The sequence below is a fragment of the Nymphalis io genome, chromosome 8, assembly GCF_905147045.1.
Source record: "Nymphalis io chromosome 8, ilAglIoxx1.1, whole genome shotgun sequence".
Taxonomy (NCBI): Eukaryota; Metazoa; Arthropoda; class Insecta; order Lepidoptera; family Nymphalidae; genus Nymphalis; species Nymphalis io.
In genome coordinates, this window is record NC_065895.1 from 13,924,798 (window position 1) to 13,936,029 (window position 11,232).

The window sequence follows — 11,232 nt, forward strand, 5'->3', positions numbered from 1 at the left end:
TTGTACTAAGCCGGAGTTTAGATTTTTACAATATATAAGGCCGTTAGTGTATATATAACGAACGCAATTCAATTTTTTTTTTTTTATAGAATAGGAAGGTGGACGAGCATATGGGCCACCTGATGGTAAGTGGTCACCAAACGCCCTTAGACATTGGCATTCTAAGAAATGTTAACCATCGCTTATAGCCAATGCGCCACCAACCTTGGGAACTAAGATTTTATGTCCCTTGTGTCTGTAATTACACTGGCTCACTCACCCTTCAAACCGGAACACAACAATATCAAGTATTGCTGTTTTGTGGTAGAATATCTGATGAGTGGGTGGTACCTACCCAGACGAGCTTGCACAAAGCCCTACCACATAATATATATATACATATATAAGCCTAAAAATGCACGAATTCTTTGGCACTTCTTGTATGGTGTGGAGCAAAAAAATCATGAATGAAGCGAGTCAGTTTAAGGCGTGGGTGGAATGTTAATCACTTATAAATAATACCCATTGTTTGAACAATAATTATTCTCATTAGAACGGAAAGAGTGCGGCGGTTGAACTCTTTAAAGACTACGATCGATTGTTAGGTTTTTTACTACCGTACTCAATATATTAATGAATATATAATGGCACAGGAGCATGGTGGAATAATCTCAAAACTTTCTCCGTAAGAGAAGTAGAGGACTTTGACTAACTAGGGGACAATTACGATCAGTGACTTTTCTATACATTATTTATGTAGTCTTTAACATTACAAGCAAACATCATAATGTTTTTTTTTCATAGTAGTTTCGTGGTCTACTGCAAATATTGACCTTAGAAAAGCGCGTTCAAATGAACAAACTAACTTCAGTTCTTTTTGTATAAATATATTAGACTGTATTTTCCATTTTGAATTTTATTCGACTCAACATAACTGTAGTAGGCAAAAGCTGTGTAATATAACGAAGGATCGAAACTATAACTTACAAAGTTTATGTAAAACATGTTTCCAATGTGAAAAACAGATTATGTACCTCTATACGTCTATCGCATGTCCTCCCGCAGCGTTAATCTATGCAAATGTGCTGACCGCTTTTCTTGCTATCAAGTATTAACAAATAATAGCTTAAGTTCAACCTTATTCCCTTGTGATAAGATCCACCGTCCCCATGTGGGACTAGTGAATGACAATTACTACAAATATTTATATACAACCGGAATACAAAATGCTAATTTTAATAATACGGTGTCGTACTCGTCATAGAAGAGAGGTCCTGGGCTGATTCGAAAAATAATTTAAAGGTATTTACTAATAAATATAGATATTTTTTTTTAAATTCAAATTCGAAATATTCTTTCAAAATAGAAGTTATGTCACAAAAAAATATAAATAAACATTGTATGTATATCTGTATCTAGACTCTAGATGGATTAATAAAACACGAATAAAATTCACTGTACAATTCTTTTTTTAAATTTATTTCATGAAAGGTGATGACCAAATGGGCCTGATGGTAAGTAGTCTTCATAGACACGGTAAGAAATATAACCAGTTCTGATACAGTCGATGCGCCACCAACCACGTGATCTGAGTCCCTTGCCAGCCTTGCCTTGTCTGTAATTACACTGGCGAGCAGTAACTATGTAAGTGGTGAGTTGGTGAAACCCAGACTTTGTCGTGTGATAAATGCTAATTGTAATTATATACCAAAGAGGTATGACTACTCTGTTCCTATATAACTGCTTATAAATATGCAATGGTTTTTTATATTAATTTTTGTGCCATCACATACATACGGTGCGGCGGTGATATTATTTGAGATGTTTTTGCTTGGTTTGCTTCGCTCTGTAAATTACGAATTTAACATAAATTTAAATATAGCTTCATTTTTTTATTTTATTTTTATTTTAGAATGGTTTTTGAGTTATTTTGCACTACTCTATACATATTTTATTTTAATATGATATTGATCTTTTAATAATGACTTATGTAAAAATTACTAGCAAACCAAAGTAAATAAATAATTGGCGTCGTTAACGTTGCGTCGTTCTGATAAATACGTGGATTCCACGCTTTCGAGTTTTAACCAGGATAAGATTAAATTAAGCAAAGTGAATCTCGATTGTAGTCAGCTTCTTGAAAATAATAATGCCTCTGTTCTTTAGTCTCTATGCTTTATTCTAAATGCTTGCATTCATCTGTACAGTGAGGTCTTATATATTAGATAGTACATCTGGTAACTTTATTCACGTGCCAAAGCACACGCTTAGGAAAATAGCAAAGTGTTATTAATAACAGCTTAGTAATAAATAAATAAAGTAATACACGAAGATGCTACATACTTTAGCAGTCATCAAAATTATATTCGAGATTTTAATTAAGCTTAGTGAATTAATATATAAATATTTATATAATATTTATCCCCTCCTAAAGTGGACTCCACATACCGCCACATATTTCATCATTAACTTTAAAAACTCGTTCATCGATAGTTGTACTCGGTCACAACGTCACCTGCGACAAAAGCAATGATAGTAAAATCGTTGATCTCCTGCGCGATTTATAACTTCAGCTCCGACACGGCGATTGTCATTACAAACCGGTTAGTAGTGTGGGATAAGTTCGGGTTTTCCCGATCAGTTAGGAAATTCAATGGTAGTAGTAGATGCTAAGTTTAACGACACCAACACGGCCTCCATAAAAAATGAATTAAAGAATATTCAAATATTAAATAAATATATTATATGTTATTAAGATAAATACACTTGATTTGTGAATTCTAAAACCACAAATAAAAAAATCGTTTAATATTTTTGTACATATCATACTTTTTGCGTGTACACTTGTAAAGCTCGTTTTTATATAATTTTTTCCAGCAGATTCTGTTAGTAATTATTTTAGAGATAGACACATAAAAATATTATTCAAATTTTTCGTTAAAACGGATGGCAAATATTTTTTCAAAATAAATAAATAATCTAACAATATTTAAAATAATATTATAATATAATCAGTGTCGAAATGAGTGATCTATCCATCTGTACTGTAATACCGAATGCACGCCCCACAGCGTTTTATTCATGCGTTTATTACTCATATAATATATTATGAACGATTATCTAAAACTACTGATCCAAATTTCGAAGTAAGTCACGACAAATGTATGTATATATTTTATACATTACTTTAAATATAACTAAATAAGTTTTCGAAAACTTCATTTGAAAAGTCCTCGAAACTTCACTTGGTGTTATAAGGCTATTTTTAATTCTTGTGTTCGTACAATAATTGTTAGTGTTTCTATGAAAAGATATTTATTTACATTGGATCTGGAAAAACTAGAAAAATAAACAAAAGATCCTTCTTTATAACATTATTATGATCGTGTTCTGGTTTGTAATTTTCAATCATATGAATTTTTATTGATTCTGTAAAAAGAAACATACGGGCGGATCCAGGGCTTCCGTAACGACATTTAGCGTTCAGCGGTACTTGGATAGTTAAATATGCGTCAGATAGTGGGTCTGTAATTATTATAAAATGCTACTATGCTGCTTCTACATAAGGGAACAAAAAATGGGTACACGTGTATGTATATAATGAAATTTAAATCGTATAATAGCTGTATCTTAAATACGTTAAAGTAATATTTTTACTATAACACTGTCTACAGTTCTATAGTATCAGTATTACTTAATATTTGGACATATCTCAACGCTATATGCACATTTATTAACAACTTTAATTCAATGTTAATACGGTCACTTTTTCTATATCAATAAAATAAAGGGATCTTTAGCGGTCACGAATGCAGACGGACGGAAATTGAGCAGTTCACATGGCCTCATAGAACGAAATAAAAAATATGAGAATACCTATTGTTGTATATATAATATTGTATTTTTAATTTCAATTTGTTTCAAGTATGTATATTTTGGGTTCAATTTTTCAAGATATAACTTTGAATATGGTAATTGTCCGGTTTTTATGTCAATTTCAATCATAAGTCTTTAATACTGTTGTTGATTCGGTTCGTTTTGTATCGCAAACCAAAACAGGCTTATAATGTTGATTCTCAGGTAGTTTGTGGTCCAGTATAATGGGTATTAGTTCAATTTATTTGTTAAATATAGAGTTATTGATCGCTTATTGATTGTCAAAAACGTACAGCCAGTTCGAAAATAAATACATCAGACCTGAGAGAAACCGGCGACAAAACTCAAGAACGCTGTTAGTTATCTCGTGAAAACATACCTTTATGCAGTCTTAGATAAATGGCTAAATACTAAACTAGACATGTGAATTCGGTTTTTATAAATCGTTTAATTCTGAGAACCTCGTGTGCGTTTTACGATTGTCTTTAAAATTGTTCGTCATCGTTCGAAAAAGTATGACTTTGTAATTGCGAGAACATTAATTAAGAGTTACAAAACATGTTTCATTTACTTTCTTTTATATTTTTTAAAAAACTAAATTAATTATACATAAATCTCAGTTCTTAAAAAAAATCTTATTATTATTATTTGTACAAAAGCTCATTGTACTAACGTTTTATTCGAATAATATTAATACCTTCCTCCCGATGCTTCAATAGCAGTTAATGTTCGAAATTAATTTTAAAACATTTCATTCGTAATTAAAAATACCTTAAGAAACTTATTGTATATCAATATAAATATTATTGTACTTATTACAAAACGTAATTGTACGCCTGGTAGATAGTGTCTAGTGATATAAATAGTTTATACAAAGAAACCTATAAAATCACAAATAATAATTCATGAATGCTTACTTTTTACTGGTGGTAGGGCTTTGTGCAAGCTCGTCTGGGTAGGTACCACCCACTCATCAGATATTCTACCGCAAAACAGCAATACTTGATATTGTTGTGTTCCGGTTTGAAGGGTGAGTGAGCCAGTGTAATTACAGGCACAAGGGACATAAAATCTTAGTTCCCAAGGTTGGTGGCGCATTGGATATGTAAGCGATGGTTGACATTTCTTACAATGCCAATGTCTAAGAGCGTTGGTGACCACTTACCATCAGGTGGCCCATATGCTCGTCCGCCTTCCTTTTCTATAATAATAAAAAAAAAAAAAAAAAAAAAAAAAAAAAAAAAAAAAAAAAAAAAAAAAAAAAAAAAAAAAAAAAAAAATGCTGTATTGATGTAAATAACTAAGTGTCTCAAAGAGGACGAAAATAAAGTTCTATTTGGAAACTCATATTTTAAGTACAGTGACATCGTTGGAAAACTCAAATTACCTCATAAAAGAACATCTTATATAATTTTATGAATATATGTATCTTGACAGCGCGATGCAACAAACGTCTAGTAGTTTTATATCGCTAGTTATTATTGTACGAGTTATACTGTAATCTATACATATAAAATCGTTTCTTCTGACTATAAGGCACAATCGAAATTGCCGAGTCTCGAAAGCTAAAATTTGGTTGGTTTATTTTATAATATCCGCTGAAAAAGATTTTTTTGATATTTTAATTTTAAGGGGCAAAATGGAACTTTGTATGATTTTTTTTCGTGTGAAGTCTGGAGGGGCAGCTAGTAAACTATAAATATAAGGTTAAGGCTATAAGTATAAAGTTTGTATAGACTACAGGGCGGAAAGGGTGGAACTCACCTTAATGCTGATTGACTTTTATCAAAGTAAAATCAACAACATATTTAACGCTTTCCCGAAATCACACTAACTGACATTTTAATTACTGAAAGAGGCATTTTACAGACAACAGTATGTACTTGTTCAGCTTAGATAAAGGCTTCTAACGATTTCATTAGAATATTGAACTCTATACGCCCGACGCGTCGGAGTAAACTTGATCATAAAAATAGTGTAGTTCCATCGACAAGGTGTTAGTTTTGTCAATGGGCACGGTACTGTTACGTGTTACTTAACCTCGGGTGGTCATTTTGAACTTTATTGATTGGTAATAAGATATATGAGGAAACGAACAAGGAAAGACCAAGCTATTTCTAGCGATCCATTCACGGGCGCTGTTCCCACGGTTACCCGATGTACATTTGCAATATAATCCAGATTCCCGAGCCTGTAGTCGATATACTCTTTGATTTATGAACAAGAAGCTTCATAGCACAGTTAGATGTATATTTCAATGTAGTGTTTATTTAAAAAGCCGAGATGGTCCAGTGGTAAGAACGCATGAATTTTAACCGATTATCGTGGATTGAAACCCAGGCAAGCACCACTGAATTCAGACTTAATTTGTGATTATAGTTCATCTCGTGCTTGACGGTGAAGGAAAACATCGTGAGGAAACCTGCATGTGTCTAATTTCATTGAAAATCTGCCACATGTGTATTCTACCAACCCGCATTGGAGCAGCGAACCGTAGCCCAGCATTCACAGGCTGTTACGGTTTATTTAAATAACAAGTAACTACATAGTGAGGTTGCAGCTGTTTTAGTAGTAAGTTTTAGTTTTTGTGCCTTGTTGTACTTAAACATACTTATTGCTAAGTTAATAGTAAATGTTCCACTGCTGGGCTGAGGTCTTTTTTTTTGAGGTTTGAAGGTACGACGATCTTAGTAGTTTGGTGGTTTAGTGGATACGTGGCAGATTTCATCTTAACCTCTAAATCTTAACCTCAATATGTGAATGTTATTCTATTTTTAAAATAGTTTATGGATATTAACTTTTAGATTTTATTAAATGAGTTTTTTTTTTAAATACAGCATAAAATTCGAGTATTCTATATTTTCAACATCATAAAATTTTAAAAACAATATTGTTACACATCATTTATTGTCCGACTAAAATTAACGCACTTTTACCACTTTCATTCACATTTGGGTGATCACTTTGATAGTAATGGTGCCGTAAAATTTATGTTACAATTTAATTAATTAATTTATAACTTTAAAGTGAAAGAAATTAAAGAAAGTATCTCATGCAACTATGAGATACTTTAAGTAGTCTGGTCTTCAATTCTTAAATTTTTAGACCAGATAAACAAATTTAATTGTATTTTATTAACATAGTTTGGTTAATAAATTAGTTGGAAAGAGTAACTACTGAGTATAGCGGCGCGAATCTGCATTAAAAATAATATATACAATAATTAATATATTTTTAAAAAGTATCTTGGTTCACACCCTATGTTATACAGGATACCCTAGATGAATATTTACAAATAGCAAAATGTTAAAACTTTAAAATACTTCAACGTGTAGTATAAATTAACTCACTGACTTACAATACTAGTTATAAAAGTTGGGCGGGTACTCATATACATTTGCGAGAAGTAAACACTGTTTTGTTCTAATGGGTGTCAAGTATTTGATAAAATCAAAATATAATTTTACTAGTCTCAAATAATTGTCATTTAATAAACATAACAAAAACCGCACGAAAACTCATAGTTTACTATATTTTACTAATTGTTTCAATTATTTGTAATTAAAATACTATGAAAATAATGAAGTTAGCGTGATCAAAACCAATTGTTACAAATAAATTTGAATAATATACATCGATTTATTTACTAGGAATTTGTAATTTGATAGTTTGGCGATTATCCTTTTCAAACGGGTATAATTTTGTTAGAATTTTTATCTTAATTTTCGTCCTTTTAATAGAATATCTATTTTAGAGAGCTCCAGAGATAGTATTCCGGTTAGTCACAAAACTAGAGGATTTTTAAGTGAGTAGTTATTTTATACAAGAAAATAAGTCTATCATCATAATCATATTTCTGTCACTAAAATTGCACATGCACGCTTTAAATAAATTCTTTATCAGCGCTATGCGATTTTTGTATAACCGTGCACTCACATTTATAAGTAAGCAAGTATACATATATTTTTAAGGCAAAAGCAAAATATATGAGCATACAATTGATGTTACGTGCACTGAGCTAGTTTGGCTGTTTTAACGTGACCGAACATCTTGAAATATATTGTATTCGTTGTGCATGTAATAGCATCCTCATTCAAACTGGAATTTAGATTATTTTCCTTGACTTGGAAAATTTATGAGTATATTTCAACTAGTTATGCAGTTTATATATTATTTAGGACATCTATACATCATAGTGACATTGCTTTTTGGTGTACTAGGTAAAGAAGAGACGCCAGCAGGATGTATGTACGAAGGCCGATGGTTCAAAGCTGGTGCATCTGTGCGCACACGCGAGGCCTGTTTGGCATGTGTATGCGCGCACGGCGCGTTGTCGTGCCGCCGCCGCACATGCGCACCACTGGCTGAACCACCACCACGCTGTCATATCGTACATCAGAGGGGCGAATGCTGTCCGGAACTACAATGTCCCGGTAATTGGCTTGTTTAAAAGAATATATTATTCAGTACATGTGATAAGTATTTATATGAACAATATAATTATAGTAATAAACATATATTAAAAAGTGAAACAAAAAAAATATTTAATATATTTTGCAACTTCAGACGGAGTAAGAGCAATGGAGCTCGGACAATCTGCTCGACTTGACGACGCAGAAATAGAGACCCCCTCGTCGACCGGCCATGGTATGTAATTGAATATAGTAAATATATATACAATTTTGTCAATTATTTTATCTAATAAACTATTGACTCGTGAGTGTTTCCAGCTTGCGTGGAGGGCGGGACGGTGTACGCAGCGGGCTCGGCGATGGGTTCGAGTACAGCGTGCGAGCAGTGCTTCTGTCTGGGTGGGGCGCGGCGGTGCGTGAGGCCAGTCTGCCTGCCTCCACCACCAGGTTGTAAAGCTCGTCCAGCACCTGGTGCCTGCTGCCCACAGCGGTATTACTGCGAGCATGCAGTAACCAAACCTCCTAATGAAAGAAATCCCCATGGTAAGCAGGATATCCTTCAGATCCGAAAAATAGAATCAGTATTAGCTTATGTATTCTATTATATTTTCCTAATTTCGAAAATTTACTTTATTTTGCTCGTGCATTGAATTTACTAATATTTTTAATTATAATAATGGAATAAAACTAATCATATCAATAAGCAGATTTAACGTTGTTGGATTAAAATTATTATTATTTATTTACGTACATAATTTATAATATTCAATACATCTGTTAGGCTTTTCACTCACTCGTTATTTCGTCACTATTAGTAAAGTCTAGTAATGTTTAATAATAAATAGTATAATTTATATTTTTATCCAGTCATGAAGTTCACTTTTTATCCAAACAGTATTTAAATTCGTCTAATTATTGGGCAAAAATTCACACTGGTAACACATCGTATCACACTACTTGTCGTACCGTACGCTGACTCAAGAATTATCCAATATTTTAGTCCTTGTAAATTGTAATGCATAACGCATTTATAAGGAACTCCAAATATATGCAACAAGTGCACATAAATAAATGCTAAATGCTCTACAAAAGCTTTTACTTTCAAATAGTAATTAATCTATTACTAAATAATAGTTGTTATTAAAAAAATTGATAGAGTTTAATAAATAAAGGTTACATTATGTAATTTCAGATTGCATAACTCCTGAAGGAAAGTGGGCATTTGAAGGGGAACGAGTAAAGTCTGCAGAGACAGCTGCCAAGTGTATTCAGTGTTTCTGTTTGCGAGGATCTATTCGCTGCCAACATTTATCATGCGCTCCCTCTCTGCAAGGATGCACTCCTTTAGTACAGCAAGGACAGTGCTGTGCCCATCAATACCAGTGCGGTCTCCATAAGAATGGTAAATATTATCTCATCTTTTCAAATAAGATATAAAACATATAATACAACTAATAGTGTTTCTAGGTACAAAAATAAAAAATTTAAATATAAAAAGAATGAACACATTGATGCCCTTAAAAGACGAAGTGCGATCGCTTCACTCATCAAAGTCAACAAAGCGAGAAACAACAACCAAAGACTTGACTACAGATAAAAGTACATTTGCAATTACTAAGGCAGAATTAATCACGACTATGAAAATTAAAAGAAACACCGATGTGCCGATGGTCGCTGATTCTAAGATGGACAAAAGTAGTTTTCCAATTTTACATACAGAGCAAACTACACAAACTATAAGCGATGCATCAACAGATTACACTACAATTGAGGAATCACTGGAGGCTACAACAGAACAACCCGAAGGATCTGTAAAAATAATTATAAATGGTACCATTAATTGCACAGCGGAATTGTCTTCTACATCTTTACTTTTAAATGTCTCAAACGATGACGATGCTGTTTGGATTAAAAATGAAGGTCAACCTCGCATACCATTGACGGATAAAATTGAAAACCACACTTTTTCACCCAATGATATAATAACAGAAAAAACCTTTAACGATGAGTTTGATGAAAATGAATCTTTTACTATCAACGTCACAAGTTCACTTCGAACAAACACCACTCACACAACCACGACAACAACAACAATGTCATCAACAATTCTTCCTAAAACCGTACAACCTGCGCTGCTAGGTGCTACTAATATATCTAAAGTGAAGAAAGATGAACAGGATTACGACTACACTGAACCTACATTACCTCCGTCACTGCCAAATTTGAAGTAAATAATAATGCTTTGTACATTATGTACTAATTTACTGTACGTACTATGTAACTATAATGTAACTTATAATTTCAGAATTATTCCGTTTGTAGCAGCCGATGCAGTTGTTGATGATGAAGTATCGTCGAAAGAAAGTCTTGACTATCCTGTGTTGGAAAGTGACGATAAATTCCCCGTTTACTATCCAAATAAAGAGACAGCTCAATCACCGTATGCAATGCGAAAAGAAGATGTTTATAACCCAACGCAATATCCCGTATTTGTATCTAAAAAAGTTGAAACTCAGTACCCTAGTTTAACCCAAGAGGTGAATTCTGCAAATGTAAAATATTCCAGCTTAACTAATAAAAAACCAGCCCAAGTACACGAGTACACGGTAACAGCGTCCTTGGGGAGTTTATCTAAAATGAATGACGACATTGAAGAAAAGTCCTCCCTCGTAAACAATAAATTTGAGGTAGAGACTCCCGCTGTCAATTTATTTTCTCCACCGGTGGAAACAGAAGGTTAGTTTATTGTACAATTACATGTTTTAATTAATTATGCTATTATTTTTTAGTGATTTACTATTTTTTGTACATTGTAGGTGGTTTTGTCCCGAAAGATTTAGGTATTGATGAGTATTATTCTGTGTATCAAAGCACACCACCAGCGCCAATCATGCACCATTTAACAACTTCAATGCAGTTGGAACCAAAGGGTAAATAATTAATTGAAACACTTTTACATCATTTG